The sequence below is a fragment of the Alosa pseudoharengus genome, unplaced genomic scaffold (genome assembly GCF_046254945.1).
Source record: "Alosa pseudoharengus isolate Yale_2024_CS ecotype anadromous, Long Island Sound unplaced genomic scaffold, YU_APseudo_1.1 YU_APseudo_1.1_scf_12, whole genome shotgun sequence".
Lineage (NCBI taxonomy): Eukaryota > Metazoa > Chordata > Actinopteri > Clupeiformes > Clupeidae > Alosa > Alosa pseudoharengus.
The window spans coordinates 35468475-35480705 of NW_027468587.1; the positions used below are offsets into that span (position 1 = coordinate 35468475).

General features: G+C 42.4%; 1 protein-coding gene across 2 annotated transcripts in view; it reads left to right on the forward strand.

Annotated features, from left to right (window-relative positions):
* Positions 1–4252: 4252 nt before the first annotated feature.
* The window catches only part of galnt1 (UDP-N-acetyl-alpha-D-galactosamine:polypeptide N-acetylgalactosaminyltransferase 1), a 43530-nt gene continuing 35551 nt past the window's right edge, over positions 4253–12231 (forward strand). The window contains exons 1-2 of one of the 2 annotated variants that reach the window (XM_076281104.1): positions 4253–4814; positions 6314–6445. The gene's annotated coding sequence lies outside the window, so the exon portion shown is untranslated. The remainder of the gene's footprint in view (positions 4815–6313; positions 6446–12231) is intronic. The other variant, XM_076281103.1, reaches the window with a different exon arrangement.

Below are 12231 nucleotides of genomic sequence, written 5' to 3' on the forward strand. Positions count from 1 at the left end.
ATATTTAAATCTTCATGCACAAATATACACAGATGATATGCACATACAACAAGACACAAACACAAATAGACACACATAAAAAACTCTCTCTGGAGTAAACAGTGAATATGGGGGGTAAGAGACATAGGGAGAAGAAGGCAGAGTTTCCCCAATAAAATATGGTGTCTCATTCATTTTTCATTGTGATGAAGTTGTTGCTACAAGCAGACGGCTTCCTGCTGTACATAAATAAGGTTTCAGCAAGTTGCAGCTCTGCAGCTCCATAGCATAGCAGTCATGAATGCTTTATGAGGTGACTTAAACTGCAATAAAGCAAAGAGTGGCCTGCAACCATGGGACCCAGTAAACATCTAAAACCTCTACCATCATTTCATTACCTGCTACCCAAGTTTGATTGATTTGGTAAGATTTCTTTAGTTATTACAGAGGAAAGTTATACATGAGAATGCATTGCTTTTCTTTTAGAGCACGATTTGATTCTGATTCATTGGGCTTTTGAGCACTGTGGTAATACATGTGGTCCATACAATGTTTTGCTTTGTTTTAATATTTACATAAAATACTGTCCTGCAGTTCATGCCCAATGTGGCTAATACACTAGGACATTACTGTAAATTCACACACACACACACACACACAGTTTAGATTACACAAACACACACCTACGAGTATATTCCAGGAGTCACAGGCTTTGGTGCATGATTCACAGAGGACAATTACAGGCATTTGCTGCATTCATGATGTTGCTATGAGTCTATGAGTGCTACACTCTGAGGGCATGTTCATGAGCCCCCATGTGAGAGTTTCATTTTTTCCTTCGTGCCGACAGTACTCAGTGACCTCGAGAAACAGAGATCAATGTGAAAAACACCAAAGAACTTTTCCTCTGTCGCACGCACGCTATTTGTTTATCCAGCACTGGCTTTGCAAATAATGATGTCCACAGACAAGGTAGAATAAGTGCATGATTTTATGAAAGTAGATATATTGCGACATCATGCAAGTCAAATTTGTAGTTTCTTATGTCTCACTGTGCTGTTCACCGTCACCGTGTGCTGTTCACCGTCACAGTTAATGGACCACATTTTGGAAACATTTTTAAGGTGCAAAAAACTCTTTGGTGTTGCTTTAAGGCTCCATATTGCATTGGTAGCTCAGTCTTCTGTATCTTGTATAGCACATTACCAGCTCATCCCACATGTATCTCTTGAATGTGCATGATTGAAGACTAAACCTATTCATTTGAATTTGCATGAACTAGCCCGCAACTAGAGCATCATAACAATGAAGCACTGAAAAGCTCAGGGCAGGTTGGCAAGAGCATGTGACAAACATACTACAGTGTGATCTTTGTTATTCTCCTCTTGAAGGGAGAAGAAAGTACACATTATTATTTATTGTCATGTATCTGCGTAGACCTATGTAAGCCGTCAATTTAAAAAAAAAAATAGTCATGCACCGCCATCTAACAACAGATCAAAGCTCACTAAGGCTCCTATGCTAATGAGCCAGTGTGTGAAGTGTAATGAGACACTCGAGTGGAAATCTGTGTCCCTCATCATGAGGTTGTTTGGCATTTTGTCAAAAACCTGGTTAAAACAAGCACAAAAGCACTGAGACAACTCATGGGATTTGATTTTTCCATTTTCATTTCATTTCAGCGGTAACTTGGTTGTGACTGACACATATCATGTGGGAGTGAATCGTACCTCAAGGCAACAGTGACCTGCTCATTCGGATGGTGGTAGGGGATATTCAGGCAAAGTATTAAAGATCTGTAGACTTTTTCTATTGGGCTGTCCAGGTGGACATGTAATTCGACAGGAAGAAAAAGTTACAGTATGGCTACACTCTACCACTGCACAATGTCTGTCATCACTTCAACAGAAATAATTAATGTCACATGAACATGTTGTGACTGAACTGAGTCACCCATGACTGGTCCATGAGAAAAAACAACAACATTTTCCTATTCATTTGAAACATGCATTGCAAAAGTATAATGCATTGAAGTCCAAAGGAGGTTTTCCTGCCAGGATAATTATCTCCAGTGATTTAGCTAGAAGGAGGCTAACTGGCTGAAGCTAAAAGCCCCATGTTTGAGTGAGTACCTGATTACCATGTCAGTGGAATGAGAAGGAATTGCTGGAAGGTTACTTCACAATGCACAAGTACACAATGCATTTGCAAACATTTGACACACAATAATCCCCTCTGTTAATGATGGCAAAGGATAAAGTGAAGCACCAAATTGGCTTTTATCACTCATACAGGGGAGCTTCAAGGTTAATAAATAACACACTATATAAAGTAATTTAATAAAAAATATAAAAAATATAATTGAGGATTATACAATGCACAAAACTCTATGTATGTTTATGCTTATGCAATTTTGCAGAGGCTTTTGTGAAGTGACTTACAGTATAAACACTGCATTATTAGTTAAAAAGAATAGATTAAAATAAACCTATAATAATAGTTATAATAACAACAATATTACATATACAATACATATTATACAACCATTAATGTTTAATTTAGTGCAGACTTAATACATCATTTTAACACATATATAATCTAATCTAATCTAATCTGAACTCACCAGAAAAAGCACAAGGCAAAAAATCACCAGCAGGCAGACTATGCCACACACATTTTAAGCAACGTATCAAAACATCAGCATACTTCTCAGACCCCACGCGAATCCTGTCTAATGGTTTAATCTCCATACTGAAAGACTTTGCTCATCTCTCTCTCTCTCTCTCTCTCTCTATTATGTGGGGGAAAAGCCAAAGATCAGCTTGGGGCAAATGGTATTGACTGGAGGCCATCATTGATCAGTTAATATAATTCTGTGTGTGAGTATGTGTGTGTTGTGTGTTCTGTGTGTGTGTGTTTGAGAGAGACAGAGAGAGAGAGAGAGGGAGAGAGAAAGAGGTAGAGAGAGAAGCCATACCAGACACAGAAGTGAAATGATCTCATATTTCAAACAGTATTGGTGTCATAAGCAGACACACTGTATCAATATTACCATCAATATTCATAGAAAGAGCGGGACACTCCCACACTGTCAGACCAGGACAGAAAAAGAACACTACTGTTCTATATGAATATGTATTGTTGGATTTATGTTAGTATGAATAGCTACAGTTGGAGCTTAATTTCAAATAAAACTACAAATGGACTGCACATTTGTGTGTATGTATGCTTATCTCTCTCCGGAATTTGCAGCGTAATTGAAACCGTTTTTAATTTATCTAGTCATCACTTTAAACCTAATCCTGGATATAGGCTGCAAGGCTAGCAATTTTTCAGTGCCCACATTTGTCTATCACGTTATCTATTCATAGAAGTGTACATAGAAGCATGTGAGGCAGGTATACATATATTTTGCCTGTCAATTCAGGAGGCAAAGCTCAGACTGCTTGCACACTGGCCTACACAGAGAGTTTGAGAAAGCCTTTGATCTGATATTAAACTAGGCCATGGTCCTCTATGGTTCATGTCCACACACACACACACACACACACACACAAAAACACACACATACACACCATGAGTACGCTCCAGAAGTCACAGGCATTGGCACATGATCCACAGAGGACAACAAGCTATTAAACTCAGCTCCTTTACTATCATTTACATATATTTACATAATAATGTATGTGAGCTCACATTGCATAGCCAACCCATTTGCTTCAGGTATTGCTGCTTTATCATTGACTGTATTCCAGCTCATGAAATATTATCAGATTAAATATTATTAGATTAATGCATCATTGCATGAGCCTAGGCCTAGCCCATGTGGAAAAAACACCACTGCACACATTAGATATATCATACTAATCATAGGCCCACTTTTATTTTATTATATCATTACAGCCTACAGTTATAGCAATAACTGGTCGTAATTTACATCAATAGGCCCCTATAAGCCCCTAGGCTTCATATCCTGGACCAATAGTTAATTTGTAGCCACATCTAGGCCTTGTCTGCTACATCATGCAGACATCCAGATGGGATATCATTACAAGACTTATAGCCTCTACTTAAGAGAAACAAACGCACTACCTTCCACCTCAAAAAAGGCTTCTCGTTCTCATTCAACATATCATTTTAAATGTGTGGATTATAACGTTAATTGCTTATTTTTTCCGGATTAATTGTTTGCTTCCGGGTTGCAGCTGCAATGGGCGGAGCCGACGTCCACTGCCTGCTCTCCTCGTCACAGATATCAGCGCGAGCGGCGGCGATAGTGCAAGATCCAGCCCTGGAGCCAAGCGAAGCTCACGCGGCCTCACTGAACCCTATCCTCCGCCAATTTACACCATAATCATAAAACAACGGGACGGGCCGCTAGTGCACTGTGAGTAGGAAACGCCATTTACCACACAAACAAGTCGGTCTGTGTAGGTTTCGGACTGCACGTTTAACGGAATATTGACTGGGGATTATTTTCTTCGGTACGGTTAAGTGAAGAGAAGACCTACCTTTCAGAAGACCTGGTTCCGCGCAAGGGTTCGCAACAATTTGTAGGTTACCAGTCAATTATAGCGAGAAGCTCTAGCGGGCAGCTACCAACGTTTGCAGATATCCTTTCTTCCTCCATTTGAACTGACGCCGGAAGATCTGGGAATACCAATTCTGTTCACCGTTTACGTGTGTTCAAAAGGAACTGTTTCTTCCCCTGATTTGGTCGCTCCTCGTTCCACTACATCAAGAGACACAGGGATTGCTTGCGGACGGAATGCGCCTCTTGTAGAAGTAGTTTAATCCTGTTGAAGAACGACTGAATTCGTGTTATCTTCCAAAAGGTATGTTATGTGTTTGGCAGAAAACATCATTTGGAGCTGTGTGCGAATGAATAAAAAATGATTAACACCACTCAAACCACTCGTCGCTCTGAAAACAAATAAAGTAGGGTAGCCTACAACAGCATTGGTTTCATTGTGCAGGTTTCAATTCGAAACAGTTCAGACCAGGCCACAGTTCTGGCAGCTCATTTCAAGATAAAATGTAGGGTCTTGCGTAGATGGATGACAACCATCGAAGTTACGATGGAAGTCTTCTTTAGGGTGTTCTGAGGTCACACGGGTAAGATTAATTCTTCTAGTGGAATGGTTTTAAAATATATATATTAGCCTATTACCTGCAACGCAGTTTTACTCGGAGTGGTTTTGGGGATGTTGCGAGTTGACAAAGCTGAAGAAGTCCCCAACACAAATTCCCAACTATGGGACGTCTGATGTGAACAATGCTGGACAGGCGAGATGTCACCTCCAGCACATGCGCTCTCATCCAAAGATGTCTCGCTGGGGTGCCACACACGCACGCACTTTTGCGGTAACCCTCAAAATAGACTATGCCACTGTTTATTTAATACAAGTTGTTCCTAAATATCTAGTCTCATGCACCCTATGATATGGACTTAGCCATAACATTAAAACCTATGGCTTTCACTCTTTTACTCTCACTGTATTTCACAGACAGTAGGCTATTTGAAAATAGAGTTTGTATTATTAGAATACAAAAATATATTTATGCTATCTTGGATAGGCTATATAATAATAATAACAATACTACTACTACTACTAATAATAATAATAATAATAAGCTTTATTTGTATAGCACCTTTCATACACAGAATGCAGCTCAAAGTGCTTTACATTTGAAGCATGTAACACAATAATAGTCAGTCAGTCATTATCAATCACTTTCACTTTTCTTCATTGCTTTGGCCGTTTATGATCCAATCAGCAACATATCAGAAATATAGAAAATAACATGTAACACAGTTATTAGAGAAGAGTCAGTCATTCCCCTTTGTTGCTGTGGCCGTTTATGATCCAATCAGCAACATATCAGAAATACTATTATACTATGGATATATAAAGGCTTTGCTGACAAATGCCTAGGCTAACAAATGCTTAGCCCCATAGAATGAACTTTTGTTGGATAAGAACAATTCATTCCCTCAAACTTGATTGCAGTGTGTGTTTTTGAGTGTATAGGGAGATGGCTGAATAACAACATTCCCTTTTCCACCCTCATTTAGAGTTTTATTTCTCAGGCCCATTTTAATTAGTAGAGAGGACTACTGGTAGATGGCCATGGATGAGCTAAATGCTATAATATGCCCACTGTGTTCTGTGAACATGTTTCTTGTTTGTGGTGTTTTAATTATGTAAGGTGCCACAGTGGTATTTTGGTGCCCACGAAGTGCCAAAGTGCTCTCTCTCTCACACACACACACTCTCTCTCTCTCTCTCTCTCTCTCTCTCTCTCTCTCTCTCTCTCTCTCTCTCTCTCTCAGTATGCTGGATCTGACCTGTTTTGCAATACACACAGTGTGTGAGTGTGAGGAAATGAATCATGCTCCACACTAAGATGCCTGATGTTTCCTCCCTGTGAGCTCACACCAACACCACTGCATATGTCCCTCTATGTGAGTGAGACGGAGAGATTGTTATTTTAAGTGGCGCAGGAACAATAGTCTCATTTTACCCTCATTTCTCATTCACTCACTATAATTCTGTCCTTTCATTTTTCTCTTCCTCTGTGGAATTGCGTGCCAATGGGCACCTGGCATCGAGTGTCATTGTTCCATCATGGCCTCATATTTCTATATTGCTGTGTGTATGTGTGTCTGTTTCTATCTAAGAGTGTGTGTGTGTGTGTGTGTGTGTGTGTGTGTATCTGAGTGCGGTGTTGTGTTTATCTGAGTGCGTTGTGTGAAAGAGAGGGAGAGTCAGTGAGAGAGAGAGGGCCGGGTGGTTGTCATATCACTTGTACTGATGAGTATGTTAAAGTGCAGGTGAGTGTGGCTTTGAGTGCTGCTAGTGGACCAGCGACTGCATGAAGCTCCTCCTCCTGCTGCTGCTGCCTCACCTCTGACCCCAGGCTCCAGTGCTGACCCCAGAAAGACAGCGCGATGACACACACACACACACACACACACACACTAAAATGCTTGACCACATTATTGCAAAATAAAGAGTAAAAAAATGGAGATTGGACTAAATAAGACTAAATAAGTGAAAAATTAGATTGGCTGTGTGTGTGAGCACTTGTATGTATGTCTTTTGATTTGTTTGGTATTTACACTGATCAACTGAAGAGGATCTGACCTGTTTTGCAATGCAAATAATTAGCTTCTGGTTAAATGGAGACGTGGCGACTTCAAAATGACAGCCTGGCAGAGGGAGATAAAGAGAAGCAGAGGAAGACAAGACTGAAACGGCAGTTACGATTAAACAACTGTCAAAAAGCTGGATGCTGTAGTGTGTGGCTACTGATACAGACCATGAGTCACCTTCATGTGTGTCAGAATCACACATCCTCCTCACATTCCCACTTATTATAGTCTCTGTCTTTACCGGAGCTCACCACCTCCAGCTTCATCATCATCATCATCATCATTCTCTTTAGTTGAGGAACTATCATTGCAATATCATCACTGTTATCATCTTTTTTTTCTCGATAATCACCCTTGCTTACTATCTTACTACTTGCTTACTATCTATCTTGTCACCTATAGATGACAACACCCATGTTATCCATTGCATTTCCATGATTACCCCCATCTTCAACAATGTTGTCACCACCACCAGAGGAGAGAGCAGCAGCAGTAAGAGCAGCAGCAGCAGCCTGGCCTAGCAGCCAGCAGAACGTGGGAGGAAGAAGAGAGAGAGAGGTTAGGGGGAAGAAAGTGGTGGAGAAAGAAAACAAGCAGAGTGATGTGGAGACTTGCTCAGCACATGTGAGAGAAACACATTTGTAGCACACAAACCTCCAAGGAGAAGCATCGCTTTTGTGGGAGATGGTAGTGATTATGGGCAGACATGTTTGTGTGTGAGAGAGTGAGCTTTTTTCTCTTCCTTAATTTGAAGATAATCTTATTAAACACTCGCTGCAGCCACAACAACACTGCTAATCTGGGAAGCCAAAGCTTGAGCGCAGCGAGAGTGTGTGCTGTGTGTGGGTGACTCCTCGCTGGGGAACAGCTGTTCAGGTGTGGTGCCATCTGGGCGAGGCAAGCGCCAGCAACCCTCCCAGCCCAGCTATGACCACGTCCACATGCCACTGTCAACGGCCTTCAGTAGTTATGGGGCTCGTTTGGGAGCTGGTGAAACACCAGGTCAGTCTATCTTTGGTGGGGCATTGAGTGAGCTGGATGCTACAATGGCCAAACATTTGTAATGACTTAATGTGAAGTTTACTCACCCACTGCATTTGAGTTGTGACATTTCCGTTATTAGTAATCATTTCTTCAGTGCAAAATTATCTTTTGACCAGTTGTTCTTTGCCTGATTTCTATCTGTTCTCCAAATTTCAATACCTATGCATACACATGTGGGCATGTCTGCTGTGTGTTAGGACCTTGACAGTGCTTTAAGTCCTCTCACTAATTAACTTCTAAATGAAGAAGCTCTTATGTAGTTCAGTTAGTTATACATATTGTGTGTTTGGGGGGGGCACTCCAGATTGTGCTTATCAGATAATAGTTTCTCATGACATTTTTTGTCGTACATTCTCCTATGGATACTAAAATAAGATGAAGGGCTCAAAACTGTAACATGAAGGACGAGTGTGCGAGTGTGTGTGTGCGATGGTTAGAAGACCCACCCTGTAAGTGACCTGGTTGGCTCATACTTCTGTGTGTGTGTGTGTGTGTGTGTGTGTGTGAGAGAGAGAGAGAGAGAGAGAGAGAGCATGTGGAGATGTATGCGTATGACAGCATGTGCTGTAAGGATCTGGGTCAGTCACAGCTCAAGGGAGTCCAGTCTGTCTTCGGGAGCGGCAGCAAAAAGAAGCTAATGGGTTTTGGGCAGATCCAGCTGCAGTTGGATCTGTCGCTCTCTAGATTGTTCTGGCCAGTGTCTGACACAGAGTGAAGCCCATCCATATCATTAGAAGAGCTTGTGTGCTGGTGCATCTCTCAGACCCCATAGCGTGCATGTGTGTGTAGTGGCTGTTTTCTATTTGTGACTTCCAGAGGTTGTCGGTACTGACCGGCTCCATCCCTGCCTGTCCAAAAGTGGCCTGTGTGGTGGGCTGTGTCCCCCTGCCCTCCCCAGATTAGCTTCTCTCTTCCTCTCCAGGTGTTTCCACAAGTTCCTCTCTTGCCGTGTGGTGGTGGTGACCAGCCACAAGGCCAGGAAGACACATCTGTGTGATTTGTGTGTTTGATTTGGAAACCTAACATTTCTCACCTGTCAAAAACAAACAATAAAAACTCAACAACAGTATCTCCGCTCCGGTATATCGCTAACTGTGGTATAATTGGTTATGTTCCAGGACCTCATTTTCGGCCCTGACTTCGCTCTCTGGTGTGCTATCAGAGATGGTGTATGGGCCGTAGAGGGAGCTGCAGGGTGTTTGGTTCATGCTGGTGAAATGTCGGCTTGACTAATGTCCATCGTTTGGTCAGGCAGGAGTCCATTCTGGTTCGGTCAGATGACCAAGTGTAAAGGTATTTCAGGTCTACAGGTTTGCTTTCCTTTTTATGGATTTTTTGTTCGGGCTTTTCTCTGGAATGAGGTTCAGGGCAATTCTTGTGAGGTTGTGATTATTCATCTGTTGGCAGCAGTTTCCTCAGCTTTCTCTGGTGGCAGAGAAAATGGCTGAAAACAGATGTATAGATTGTATCAGTTTGTATCAGTTTTTCCACAGTTAAAAACATTTAATCAAATCAAAGTCCTTTTTTTACTGTGCAAAAAAGGTACCGATCAGTACTAAAAGGGGTTTGTTTGAAATTACATAATGTGCTTACAGAGAACTTTGATGTGCCATCCTTTGATGTTTTGAGGTAGGTTATATACATGTTTGTTACATTTGTTTGTGTGTCTGTGTATGGTGAGATGAGAACCGGGGAACGCTGTTAAGACTTTCTGAGCACATTTGATAAAGGGTGGTCTGCACCATAAAGACAGTTTTGTGTGTGTGTGTGTGTGTGGTCGTGATTGGTCCTGGGACTATAAATACTGTTTAGTTCCTGTAAGATCTGTGGTGCTGGCGGCCACTCTGTCTCCTGGGATAAGGTTGAGAAAATGAATCGTGTGTGTATGTGTGCGTGTGCATCTGTGTGTGTGTGTGTGTGTGTGTGTGCATGTGATGTGCCTATCTGTGACTGACTGGGTTAGATGTGGCAGACACTCTTGATGGTGTTACACATTGAGAAGGACAGTGAGAGAAAGAGTGTGTGTGTGTGGATGTGTGTGGGAGGACAGTGGAGGTGCCACTCAGAAAGTGAGTGTTTACTCACACTGTGACACTGATTGATTCCCTCTCCTTCTCCCTCCAACTCTGCCTCTTTTTTCCACTCCTCTGGCTTTTCCCCCTGTCAGCAGTCCCTACAAACCTCTGTAAGGACACACACACACACACACACACACACACACACACACACACACACACACACACACACACACACACACACACACACACACACACACACACCTCTAATAGAAAGAGACACTCACACGTCAATAACTTGGTGTCTCACAATAAACCAAGAACATTTTAATGCTCCACCATTTTGGTCATTGTAATGATGGCTTCACAACTTGTGAACTCTTAATTTGTGATTGTTCATGAGGGAAGTAAGGGCCTCAGCCCCCCACTGCCATCACACACACACACACACACACACACACACACACACATATATTTGGTGAGTGGAGTCAAATACAGCAGAGGCAATTGCTTATGACAGGTCAAAGCCACAGTAAGGTCTTAAATGTGCTGTCACAGCACTGCATCCTTTAACGTGTTGTGTGTGTGTGTATGTGTGTGTGTGTGTGAGATTTTATAGCTCTGACCTTTGGAGCTCCAATGTTGGTGTCTCACCCAGAGGTAATTTCTGTCACTATAGAAACATCCCCTCTGAATAAAACCATAGGATGGCCTCTGTGGACATGCAGTTTTGTGTGTGTGTGTGTGTGTGTGTGTGTGTGTGTGTGTGTGTGTGTGTGTGTGTGTGTGTGTGTGTGTGTGTGTGTGTGATGTTTTGCTGTTTGACCCCCAGGTGTTTCAGATGGCTGGTTGAGCTTAGAAGTTCAGGATGAATGAGTTTGCAGACAGCTGAGGACTTTTCAGCAGGAGAGAGACACAGGCAGACAGTTTACTGTAGATTTTCCATTCTCTATCCCTTGCTGTCACATACACACCCACATAAGGCACAAGGCATTTACTCTTGCATTGACACACACACACACACACACACTTTCTCTCCTTATTGAGGGTTTATTTTGCAAACCTATTTCAAACCCTAGACCACAGGAAACAGGCTGTAACCATGGTGACAACCCCCCACAAAGTGACCTTGTGGAAGGTCAGATTGATGGGAAGAGCTCTGGCCCGCATACCCAGGATGCACTGCTGCCCCATAGAGAATTGCCCTGCTCTGCTGCAGCTGTGTATCGGATGCTGCAGCTGAGGCACCTCTTGGCACCCAGGCACAAACACACATACAGCCAAACACACACACACACACACACAAAACTACAAACACAGCCACACGTTTACATGTGCACATACAAACAAGCAAATTCACATCCCCACTTGATGCATGCACACACACACAAACAAACACGCACACACTAGACTAATTCCCTATTTGGTGTGTGTGTGTGTGTGTGTGTTGTTGTAATTGTGAATGAGGGGTAGCGGAGAGTGAAGACTCGGAGCTGTAAAGCATGGCATCCTCTGAGTGACACCACTCTGAGATGTGGGCTGATGGAGAATCACAGCAGCTTTCTCCCATAACAGCAGTAGCAACATCCCTCCAAAAGCAATCATTTCCTCTCTACCTGACTCCTCCTCCCCCTCCCCCCCCCCCCTCCCTCCCTAAGAGCAGAGGCTTGCTTTGGGCAGTGAGGTGGTTGGTGTAATATGACCCTTGAGACTCCATGTTGAATCCTCCAAGGACTCACCATGTCACCCAAGCTGGTATCAGGCGTCAATGATGCTATGATACCAGTCATGTCATCATAATGGGTTTTTGTTAAAAAGTATTACTGTGCTTTTTTCTATTAGGTAAACTCAGTAAGGCCTTCATATTTTGTAATGCAAAACATATGGTGTGTGTGTGTGTGTGTGTGTGTGTGTGTGTGTGTGTGTGTGTGTGTGTGTGTGTGTGTGTGTGTGTGTGTGTGTGTGTGTGTAATGGTATTTGTTTTATTTATGTCCGTTTACAAAAACAATTGTGTGTGTGTGTTGCGATGGTAGTGG